Source organism: Jaculus jaculus, chromosome 17 (assembly GCF_020740685.1).
Source record: "Jaculus jaculus isolate mJacJac1 chromosome 17, mJacJac1.mat.Y.cur, whole genome shotgun sequence".
Lineage (NCBI taxonomy): Eukaryota > Metazoa > Chordata > Mammalia > Rodentia > Dipodidae > Jaculus > Jaculus jaculus.
This window is the reverse complement of record NC_059118.1, coordinates 24,943,112-24,955,276: the sequence shown is the minus strand read 5'-3', so window position 1 is coordinate 24,955,276 and position 12,165 is coordinate 24,943,112.

Here is a 12,165-nt window from a genome sequence, read left to right as displayed (position 1 = left end):
CAGTTAAGAGCGCAGGTTGGACTTCTGTCATCTTGGTATGAATCCCAGAAATGGGAGTCATCTCACTTCTCTATGCCTTGGTTTTTTTGTTTTGTTTTGTTTTTAATTTTGTTTATTTGACACAGAGAGAGAGAGAGAGAAGGTGCACCAGGGCCTCCAGCCACTGCAAATGAACTCCAGACGCATGCATCACCTTGTGCACCTGGGTTACGTGGGTCCTGGGGAATTGAACTGAGGTCCTTCGGCTTTGCAGGCAAACGCTTTAACGGCTAAGCCATCTCTCCAGCCCTGCCTCAGGTTTTTTTTTTTTAACTAATTTTTTATTTTAATTTATTGAGGGGGGCATGAATAGGCACACTAGTGCCTCTAGCCACTGCAAATGAACTCCAGACACATGTGCCACCATGTGCATCTGGCTTACGTGGGTCCTTGGGAATCAAACCTGGGTACTTTGGCTTTGCATGTAAGTATCTTAACCACTAAGCTATCTCTCCAGCCCTGTGCCTCAGTTTTTATCACCTTTAATATGGGATGAATGACTTATTTCAAGGGTTAAAATGCACTAGTTGGTGTTGGTACAGCTTAGAGGGTACAGTTCTGTTGAACCACATGAAAACCTGGCCTGGCGGTGTGTACCTGTGACCCCAGCACTCAGGAGGTAGAGACAGGCGGATCATGACAGGTTCAGAATAGAGGACTCAGACAATTTTGTTTTTGAGCCTGAGGTTTTATTTAATGAGAGAGAGAAAGAGAGAGAAAGAGAGAGGTGGGGTTCAGAGTACAAGGGGAGGAAACAGAAGGGAACTTTGAGCCAAATAGGAAAGCAGGGCTAGAGTGATGTGAAGCCTAAGGACCCAGGTTCGATTCACTAGTACCCACAAATAAACCAGATGTACCTGGTGGCACATGCTTCTGGAGACACTGGCGCACTCATTCTCTATCTGCCCCTTTCTCTCTTAAGTAAATAAATAACTTTTTTTTTTTTTAAAGGGAAAGCAGGGCTTAGCGGTTAAGCGCTTGCCTGTGAAGCCTAAGGACCCCGGTTCAAGACTCAATTCCCCAGATGCACAAGGGGGCGCACACATCTGGAGTTCGTTTGCAGTGGCTGGAAGCCCTGGTGCGCCCATTCTCTCTCTCTCTCTCTCTCTCTCTCTCTCTCTCTTTCTCTGTGTCACTGTCAAATAAATAAAAATGAACAAAAAAAGATTAAATTTTTTTTTTAAAGGGAAAGCAAACAGGTAGAAGGAACTCTGAACCAAGGGGCAGAGAAAGTAAGAGAGAAATAGAAGAGAGAGAAAGTGGGAGGAGAGGGAGGAAGAAAGGGAGGGTTGCATGCATCTAGAGCAGGAGATCCCAGAAGACACAGTGAGGACCAGAGAGAGGGTTTTGAAGCCCTTTGGGGAGAAAGGAAGGAAAGGGCAGAGGCTCAGCTTTGAGGCTGCCTGGGGTGCAGGAGAGGAGGTGCAGGGGGAGGGGAGGGGCATCCTTGAGGCAGCCAAACAGGACCTCCAGCTAGTCTGAGCGAGCACAGGGGGGGAGAGGGAAAAAGATCACTCTTTATAAAGTCTCAATGACCATAACAGGAGGTAGTTCCTGAGCCTGGTCTAGTCAGAGTGTGGCTGGGGGGGAGAGGGAGAGGGAAAGAGGGGGGCTCTGGAATTCTGACGGGTCAGAAGCTCAAGGCCATTTTCAGCTTCATAAGGAGTTGGAGGCCAGCCCTGCCTTGGAACTAACTAACTAATTAATTAGTTAAGTTCACGAATTACTGTAAGGTACTTGCAACAGTTCCTGGCTCTGAGAAAATGCTATGCAAATATTTATGATTGTATCCAACAGGTATTTGGCGCTTGTGCTCAGTGTACAGAGCTACTTGCCCAAGCTCAGAGACAGCTGAGAAGCCTGGGATCCGAAAGACCACGACCGGCTGCATTGACGATGCTACGTGTGTAGAATGCAATATAGTCTTCAGATACAAGATTGGTGACAGGGAACCGGGCGTGGTGGCGCACGTCTTTAATCCCAGCACTCAGGAGGCAGAGGAAGGAGGATCATAGTGAGTTCGAGGCTAGCCTGAGACAACATAGTGAGTTCCAGGTCAGCCCGGGCCAGAGTGAGACCCTACCTTGAAAAAACAAAACAAAAGCCTCAGCTGACTGAGACCATTGTGGAAAAGGTGCCAGAAAGACAGTAAACACCAGAGGAATGAATGCTTTGCAATACTGTCTTCCAGACGTTAAGTGGCTGTTGCTATTCACGGCCTCACAGTAACAAGACCTGTACACTATTGAGGGTGGGAGAGATAAATACAGAAGAGAGGGCTGGAGAGATGGCTTAGCGGGTAAGCGCTTGCCTGTGAAGCCTAAGGACCCCGGTTCAAGGCTCGGTTCCCCAGGTCCCATGTTAGCCAGATGCACAAGGGGGCGCATGCGTCTGGAGTCCGTTTGCAGAGGCTGGAAGCCCTGGCGCACCCATTCTCTCTCTCTCCCTCTATCTGTCTTTCTCTCTCTGTCTGTCGCTCTCAAATAAATAAATAAAAAATTAAAAAAAAAAAAACAGAAGAGAGACTACTTGAAAAGAAGGGGCTCCAGGGAAGGGATCTGAGGTACAATGGAGGTAAGAACTTAGAATACATACACACCCATGCTGAAATGACTTAAGGCTGGCCATAGCTCTGTTCTTCCTACTGGTCCCTCCTTCAGTCACTCCCTGAATTCCAAATTCCATTGCACACCTGCCCTGGGGAGCTCCCAATGAAGGATGTAGACCTGTGTGAGATATGACTTACCTCCTCTCCTCCCATCCTTCTTTGCGCCCTTCCCCTCGACCCTTCCCTTCTTCATTAAAATATCCCTTGATCTGCTCTGGGGGAAACCAACTGCTCTCTCATTGGACTGGAGGCCCACTCTATGAGAGGGAATACATGCATGATACTGAAAACCTAATCAACAGCCTATGGTAGGGGAGGTCATAAGCCTTAGGAGTATAGAGCCTACTCTTGTCTGACTAAATGCATATGTTATTCTCACCAAACTGCCCAGTAAGCACTACACTTAATGTTCATATTCATATATTAATGCTGCTCTCACTTTTGGTTAGAGAAGCTTCTCTTTTCAGATGACGGTGACCACTGGGGTGAACCAAAAGGCAACATAGTTCTGAGAAGAAGTGATGGAGGGGTGTCCAGCACTGAAACATCTCTATCACACCTTCCAAGGCTCAGGGTCCATTGCGGAAGAGATGGCGGAAAGAATGTTAAGAGCCAAGCGGGCATGGTGGCGCACGCTTTTGCTCCCAGTACTCAGGAGGCAGAGATTGGAGGATCGCTGTGAGTTCGAGGTCCCCCTGAGACTATCAAGTGAATTCCAGGTCAACCTGAGCTAGAGTAAGACTCTACCTAGAAAAACAAACAAACAAAAATCAGGGTATGACTCCTTACAATGCAACTGTCCAGGCAGAAACTGGCCTCGATATCCACTACCTCGGAGTGCCTAGCAATACCTTCACAAGACCCTCATAATAGGAGAAAAAGACTATGACATCAAAATAAAAGAGAGACTAGGGGAGAGAGGAGAGGAGAGGGAGGAGCTGTGAAGGGGAAAATGGGGGAAGTGAAGGAATTATTATGGTTTACTCTCTGTAAGTATAGACATTGTCAATAATAAAATTATACATTAAAATAAACAGATAAGCAAAATGAGGTTTATTTTGAGAAAAAAAAATTAAAGTAAAAATATCCCTTGAGCTGTCAATAAAAAAAAAAAAGTTAAAAAAAATGTTTCCTGTGATATACAAGAAGAAACTAACTAGTCCCAGTTGCTGACATCTATAAAGGAGCTGCGTGGAGAATTTGCATCGATTCTCAATCTAAGAATTCACAGTGTGTGGATTTTTTTCTTTTTCTTATACAAAAAGCAATACACCAGGTTTAAGATCCGCCCTCTCGCGCGTGGGGCGTGGCGGGCGGCCTGGGAACTTGGACCTGGGAAGCAGGGCTCCAGGGTGGGGGTAGGGGGGCCCCCCCGAGCCTCATCTCTGAGTCACTGCGCTGCCCTGGGCACGGCGGCAGCCTCCTCCCTAAACACTGTAGATAATGGGAGTGACTCAGGAGCCAGTGATCCCAGGGGCCGATTGGCAGGAGCCCCGGGTCCCCGCACCACCATCCGCTTCCTTCCTCCTCCACACCTTTCCCCCACCGGGGGCGAAAGTCACCCTCTAGAAGCCTCCTGGTCACATCGCCCCAGCAGAAAACCACAATTAAGACGTCGGGTCCCAGAACCAAAGGACACGTGCTAAGCGCCCACAGATACCCTGCAGAGTCGTGGGGCAAGCCCCTGACAAGGGATGGCCGTATTCCAGACGCCTGGCAGAAAGGAAGGGTTCCATAAGCCAGCAGGAAACTGGTCACATAAGCAAACGCGTGTGTGCAAACTCAGGAATTTATTTCTTTTTAAAATATTTAATTGATTTACTTATTTGACAGAGAAAGAGGAGAGAATGGGCGCGCCAGGGCCTCCAGCTACTGCAAACGAACTCCAGACTCCTGTGCCCCCTTGCGCATCTGGCTAACGTGGGTCCTGGGGAATCGAACCTGGGTCCTTTCGCTTTGCAGGCAAATGCCTTAACCACTAAGCCATACCTCCAGCCCCAAACTCGGGAATTTATTTATTTATTGAATGTATTTATTAATGAGACTGTGTTGCTATGTTGCCTAGGCTGGCCCTGAATTCCTGGGCTCAAAGCCATCCCTCTGCCTCAATACCACCAAAATAGGTGTGAAATTCCTTTAAACTGTATGAACACTTGGGGTGGAGGGATGGCTGAGCTGCTAAATCCCCAGTATCCACATAAAGCTAGATGCACAAGGAGGCGTATGCACCTGGAGTTCCTCTGCAGCGGCTAGAGGTCCTGGTGTGCTCATTCTCTACCTGCCTGCCCCTCCCTCTTTCTTGTTTTTATAATAAATAAAAACTTTTCTTTTTTTTTCTTTTTGAGGTAGGGTCTCACTCTAGCCCAGACTGACCTGGAATTCACTATGTGGTCTCAGGGTGGCCTCAGACTCACAGCATCCTACCTCTGCCTCCCCTAAGTGCTAGGATTAAAGATATGTGCCACCACAACCGGCAATAAAAACATATTAACATTAGATGCTTTGGATACTGAACAGGGTGTTGAATATAGCCACAGGGAATTTTAGGAGTTTCAGTGCAATCTTTTTCCTCTTGTTTTGTACGATTCCCCTCCCCCATGATGTAGGTGTGTGCCCTTTCATAAATTTCTCTGTGTATATATGTAAATAAGGACATTTATGTACACATGCAAACCTACCTCTATGTGCTCATGATAATGTGCTCACGTTTACATATGTCCCTGTGTATCAAAAAAGTCACATATATTTATGTATAAGCATACTACTTAATTAATATGTAAATATGTCACAGTCTCAAGAATAAACTCATTTTTTTCTTTATTTTTTTTTCTTGTCTCCCTCCCCCCTTTTTTCGATTTTTCAAGGTAGGGTTTCACTGTATCCCAGGCTGATCTGAAATTCACAATGTAGTCTCAGGGTGGCCTCGAACTTATGGCAATCCTGCCTACCTCTGCCTTCCAAGTGCTGGGATTAAAGTTTTGTGCCACCATGTTTAGCTTAGTTTAACTCTTTCTTAATGGCTGAATAACATTCTACTACAAACTGAATTCCAGGTTAGTCTGGGCTAGAACGAGACCCTACCTTGAAAAAGAAAAAGCTTTCTGTCGATGGCAGTGAGTACTGGGGAGACTCAAAACTCATCAGAATGGGCTGGAGAGATGGCTTAGTGGTTAAGCGCTTGCCTGTGAAGCCTAAGGACCCTGGTTCGAGGCTCGATTCCCCAGGTCCCACGTTAGCCAGATGCACAAGGGGGCGCACGCGTCTGGAGTTCGTTTGCAGAGGCTGGAAGCCCTGGCGCGCCCATTCTCTGTCTCTCCCTCTATCTCTCTTTCTCTCTGTGTCTGTCACTCTCAAATTAAAAAAAAAACAAAACTCATCAGAATGCTAAGAACAAGTGACTATTGTGTGTTCAGCATTAAACGAGGCATCTGCATCACACCCTCCAAGGTTCAGGGAACATTGCAGAAGAGGGGGCAGAAAGAATGCAAACGCCAGAGGTTGGGGCTTTGAAACGCTGTCTTCCAGACATGAAAAGACCATTACATTGATGACTCCACAGTGACTGTCAGCACTTGCATATTGGGCATTCCAACCTTTTGTCATGGATTGTAGAGAAGGGCAAAACTTAAAAAGAAAGACTTTTCTGGACTTGCCTCTGTACTGTGCTACGAATGTTCGTGAAGACTGATGCGATGCTGCTCAAGACAACCTAGGGACAGAAACGTGCCAAAGACGGACGAGACCTGAGGACCTAGACAGCAAGACAGTTGAACCGTGACTACAGGGCAGGTGAGGGACGGGAGAGACAGAAGCTAACATGATGCAGTTTTATATGTCAGGACCAGCTTTCGTTACATACTGATGGTTGCATGTTTTATTTATTTATTTATTTTATTTTTATTTAGTTATGAGAGAAAAGAGGTGGTGGGGGGGGGAAGGAGACAGAAAGGGAGAGGATGGGCACACCAGAGCCTCTCGCCACTGTAAAGGAACTCCAGGCGCATGCGCCACCTTGTGCGTCTGGCTTACGTGGGTCCTGGGGAATTGAACCTTGGTCCTATGGCTTTGCAAGCAAGTGCTTTAACCGCCATGCCATTTCTCCAGCTCCCTGGTTGCCCGTGTTGATCTGGATGGCTTGCTTGGGTCTAGAATGTGCAGGCCTGTCAAGTAAAGGTGTTCCAAGTCAGCTGGACTGATTGCACGCACAGACTTCATGCAGAGGTAGACAGTGGGCTTGCTGGCCTGAGGGCTGGAAGGGCTCTACGGCAGCCAGCATGGTGGCTTTCCCTTAGTGAAGCAGCTGAATGGAAGCTCTGGGAGAGAAGATAAAACAATGGATCATGAATTAAAAAACAAATCGAATAAAAAAGAAGAAAGAAAGGTATCAAAATAGAAGAGGAGGAACTAGCTGGAAAGAAGGGATTCAGGGCTGGAGAGATGGGTTAGTGGTTAAGGCACTTGCCTGTGAAGCCGAAGGACCTAGGTTTGACTCCCCAGAACCCAAGTAAGCCAGACACACGTGGTGGTGCAGTCATCTGGAGTTTGCTTGCAGTGGCTAGAGGCCCTTGAGTGTCCATTCTCTCTCTCTCTATGTGCCTCTTTCTCTCTCTCTCTAATAAATAAATAAAATAAAATAAAATATTTTTTAAAAAGAGAAGGGATTCAGTGGAAGGAGGATGAGGGAAGGGGTAAAAGAAGGTAATGCAAAGAGATTAAGATCAAAATACATTATGTATATGTATGAAAGCTGTCAATAAAAAGTTTACAGCTGGGCATGGAGGTGCACGCCTTTAATTCCAGCACTTGGGAGACAGAGATAGGAGGATTGCCATTGAGTCCTGGGCCACCCTAAGACTACATACTGAATTTCAGGTCAGCCTGGGCTAGAGCAAGACCTTACCTCAAAAAGCAAATAATAATAATAACAATAACAATGATAAATAAATAAATACATAAATAAAAATAAACCACCAAAAAAATCCCCATGTGGTGGTACACACCTTTAATCTCAGCACTGCACTTGGGAGGCAGAGGTAGGAGGATCACCATGAGTTCCAGCCCAGCCTGAGACTACACTGTGAATTCCAGGTCAGCCTGGGCTAGAAGGAGACCCTACATCATGCAAACAAACAAAAATCTAGGGCTGAAGGGATGGCTTAGCAGTTAAAGCCCTTGCTTGCAAAACCAAAGGGCCCAGGTTTGATTCCAATATTCACATAAAGCCAGATGCACAAGGTGGTGCATGCAATGGGAGTTCGTTTGCAGTGGCTGGAGGCCCTGGTGTGCCCATCCCTGTCTCTCTGTCTCTCAACTAAATAAATAAAAATAAAATATTTATTTAAAAAATCTAATTAAGGCAGATGGGATACACACGCCTTTAATCCCCATACTTGGGAGGCAGAGGTAGGAGAATTGCTATAAATTCAAAGCCACCTTGAGACTACAGAGTGAATTCCAGGTCAGCCTGGGCTAGAGCAAGACCCTACCTCGAGAAAACAAGGGAAAAAAATCTAGTTAAATGTATTTCTCTTTTCTTTCAAAGCTCTGGTATTTGTTATGGTTTTCCCCTTCATGGTCCAAGAAGGTTTCTAGAACTCTAGCCATCAAACGTGCATTACAGGCAGCAGGATAAAGGGACCAAAAGAGCATTCCCTGGGGCTGGAGAGATGGCTTTAGTGGTTAAGGCGCTTGCCTGTGAAGTCTGAGGACCCATGTTTGATTTCCCTCTAGATCCCACGAAAGCAAGACGCAAAAGCGAGGCAAGCACAAGATCACACTAGGTGGCACAAGCGTCTGGGGTTCGATTCCAGTGGCTGAGGCCCTGGCACACTATTCTCCCCCCTCTCTCTTTGTGTCTCCCTCTCTCTGTAAATTTTTTTTAAATTTTGTTTATTTATTTATTTGAGAGCGACAGACAGAGAGAAAGAGGCAGAGAGAGAGAGAGGAGAGTGGGCGCATCAGGGCCTCCAGCCACTGCAAACGAACTCCAGACGCGTGCGCCCCCTTGTGCATCTGGCTAACGTGGGTCCTGGGGAAGCGAGCCTCGAACCGGGGTCCTTAGGCTTCACAGGCAAGCGCTTAACCGCTAAGCCATCTCTCCAGCCCTCTGTAAATTTTTTTAAAAGAATGTTAAAAGTTAAAAAAAGCAAACATTCCTGACATCTTTGTTCAATGAAATCTAGCCAAGAATACCCTTGCCTCCTGGTATTCACTAGACAAGCTGGGAACACACATTGCTGGGGTGAGCTGGAGCTGGGAACCCTCCTCTTAGGACAGAGAGAAACCTCTTGTGCTAAAAGACAGAAGGCCTAGAGGGTAAGTGAAGCCAGGAAGACCTTCACTGGTGGCCTGTGTGGTCAAAATTCCAGAGTGGCTCCAGGCTCCAGAGGTGACAGCCTTGCCTAGGGCTCCTCTCTCGTCAGTGGTGACTTCTCCAGGGGATGGGCAAGAGGGTTGTGGTTGGAGAGAGGTAAGCCTGATGACAGGCAGCATTGACGGCTTCTGAACTGTGGGAAATGCCATGAGGCGTTTCCAGGCAGATGGAGGAGATGAAGTTTTAGGGAATTACTGTGATTCATGCCAGACTATGGGACATGTCTATGCCACAGAGAAAAACGCAACATTGGACATACTTTCTAACCAGACTTCATCCCTCCCATAGTCACTCACAAGCCCACTGAGGGCCCAGAGAGGAACCAGGCACATCAACCTACAGTCCATTCTCCTGGCAAAAATAAAAATGAAATAAAATAAAACAGGGCTGGAGAGATGGCTTAGCTGTTAAGCGCTTGCCTGTGAAGCCTAAGGACCCCGGTTCGAGGCTCGATTCCTCAGGACCCACGTTAGCCAGATGCACAAGGGGGCACATGCGTCTGGAGTTCGTTTGCAGTGGCTGGAGGCCCTGGCACACCAATATTCTCTCTCTCTCTCTCTATCTGCCTCTTTCTCTCTGTGTCTGTCACTCTCAAATAAAAAAACAAACAAAAAAAGTTTAATGTAGGCTGGATGGATGACTCAGCTGCTAACTTGCAAAGCCTGATGGCCTGGGTTCAATTCCCCACTCTGCATGTAAAGACAGGTGCACAAGGTGGTACATGTACCTGGTGTTCATTTGCAGTGGTGGGAGGGGCCCATATGCTGTTTCTGCCTCTTTTTTTTCCTCCCCTCAAATAAATAAATAAAAATATTTTCAAAAAGCCACAAAGGAGTGCTGGAGAGATGGCCTAATGGTCAAAGTGCTTGCCTGAAAAGCCTATTTCCCAGTACCCATGTACCAGATGCATATAAGGTGGTGCATGTGTCTGGTGTTCATTTGCAGTGGCTAGAGGCTCTGTTGCACTCATTCTCTCTCTCTGCCTCTTTCTGTCTCTCTTTCTCAAATAAATAAATAATTTTGTTTGTTTGTTTTGTTTTTGGAGGTAGGATTTCACTGCAACTGGGTGGCCTCAAATTCTCAGTGATCCTCCTACTTCTGCCTCTAGAGTGCTAGGATTAAATGCCCAGCTAATATATTTTTTTAAAGCCACAAAGGAAAGCCAGGCATGGTGGCTCACGCCTTTAATGCCAGCACTTGGCAGGCAGAGATAGGCAGATCCCTCTGAGTTCAAGGACACACTGAGACTACTTAGTGACCTCAAAGGAAGGGTTTCATGGAGGGCAAGGACTCTGAAGGGAGGATTTAAAGGCTCAACTTTAGCCAGAGGACAGGGACACAGCCTGATGCACTGTCCTGAAGACTGGTTGGCATCCTGGGGACAAGTTCTACCTCGGCCCAATCAGGACTCTTCCCTGACTCCTTCAGCGGCACTGAGCATCTGTTTTGTAGGAAGTAAGAATGGCAGTCTCTGGTCTTGACATTGAATAGGGGATTGATTCTGTTGGGGGTGGGGGGGCGTAGATGTCATTCCCTGTAGTCTTAGGTCTGAACATGCCACTTTGTGCATCTGGCTTTATATGGGTACTGGGGAATTGAACCCAGGCCTTCAGGCTTTGTAAGCAAACGCCTTTAACAGCTGAGTCATCTCTCCAGCCCCTATTTTGCGTGCATGATATTCTGCCAGCGCTCTTTTTGGTCCTGAATTCAGGACCAACATTACTGATTTTTCCTTCCCCTATTGTCCCCAGCACAGACCAGCCCAGAATTGTTACTGATCCTGTGTTTATTTAAAATGTTGGTATTTTGTTTACCCTGTATTAACTTTTTTGTTTGAAATGTTATCTCAGGGCTGGAGAGATGCCTTAGCAGCTAAGGTGCTTGCCTGGGTTCCATTCCCTAGTACACATGTAAACAAATGCACAAGGTGGTACATGCATCTGGAGTTTGTTTGCAGTGACCAGAGGCCCTGGAGCACCATCCTTTCTCTCTGCTTCTGCCTTTCTGTCTTTCAAATAAATAATTTCTCTCTCTCTCTCTCTCTTTCTCTCTCTCTCTTTTTCTTTTTGTGGTACGGTCTATCTCTAGACCAGGCTGACCTGGAATTCACTATGTAGTCTCAGGGTGGCCTCCAACTGACAGCGATCCTCCTACTTCTGCCTCCTGAGTGCTGGGATTAAAGGCGTGCGCCACTATGTCCAGCTCTTAGGGCTTTTTCACATTGAGGAATGATAGGTAGTTAACAGTTGCTGGGGTGGAGGGGAGAGATCTTTCTTTCAGTGGTGGTTCCTTGGTAAGATACCCATCTTCCTGTAAATTACTTCCAACCCACACTCTACAAACAGCCCAAACTAAACTCACTGGATCTCTCTCTCTCTCTCTCTCTCTCTCTCTCTCACACACACACACACACACACACATGAAAAATAGAAGGCTTTGTTGAGAAGAGGAAGGGACTTAGGAGGAGTGGGAGGGGAACAAAAGAGGGTAATGGGAGTAAATATGATCAAAGTACATTATATTCATATACAAACTTGCAAAAAATATAAATTAATTAAAAAATTTGAGCTAGGCATGGTGGTACATGCCTTTAATCCCAGCACTCCGGAGGCAGAGGTAGGAGGATCCTCCCTGAATTCAAAGCCACCCTGAGACTACATAGTGAATTCCAGGTCAGCTGGAGCTAGAGTAAGACCTTACCTGGAAAAAAAAAAAATCAACAACTATACATATATGTGTATATATATACATATATATATATGTATATATATATATATGTATATGTATATATATGTATATGTATATATATAATTTGTCTAAATTATGATAATTAAAAAAATATTTTTATTTATTTGCAAGGAGGGAGGGAAGGAGGATGAGAAGAAGTGGAGGGGAGAAAGAAAGAGAGAGAGAGAGGTTGGAGAGATGGCTCAGCAGTTAAGGCGCTTGCTTTCAAGGCCTGACAGCCTGGGTGCGATTCCCCAAGACCCACATAAAGCCAGGTGCACAAAGTAGCGCACGCATCTGGAGTTCGTTTGCAGAGGCTGGAGGCCCTGGTGTGCCCATTCTCTCTCTTGGCTTCCTTGCAAATAAATAAAAATGGGTTTTATTTTGTTTCTTTTTCTTTAAATAGAGAGAAAGAGAA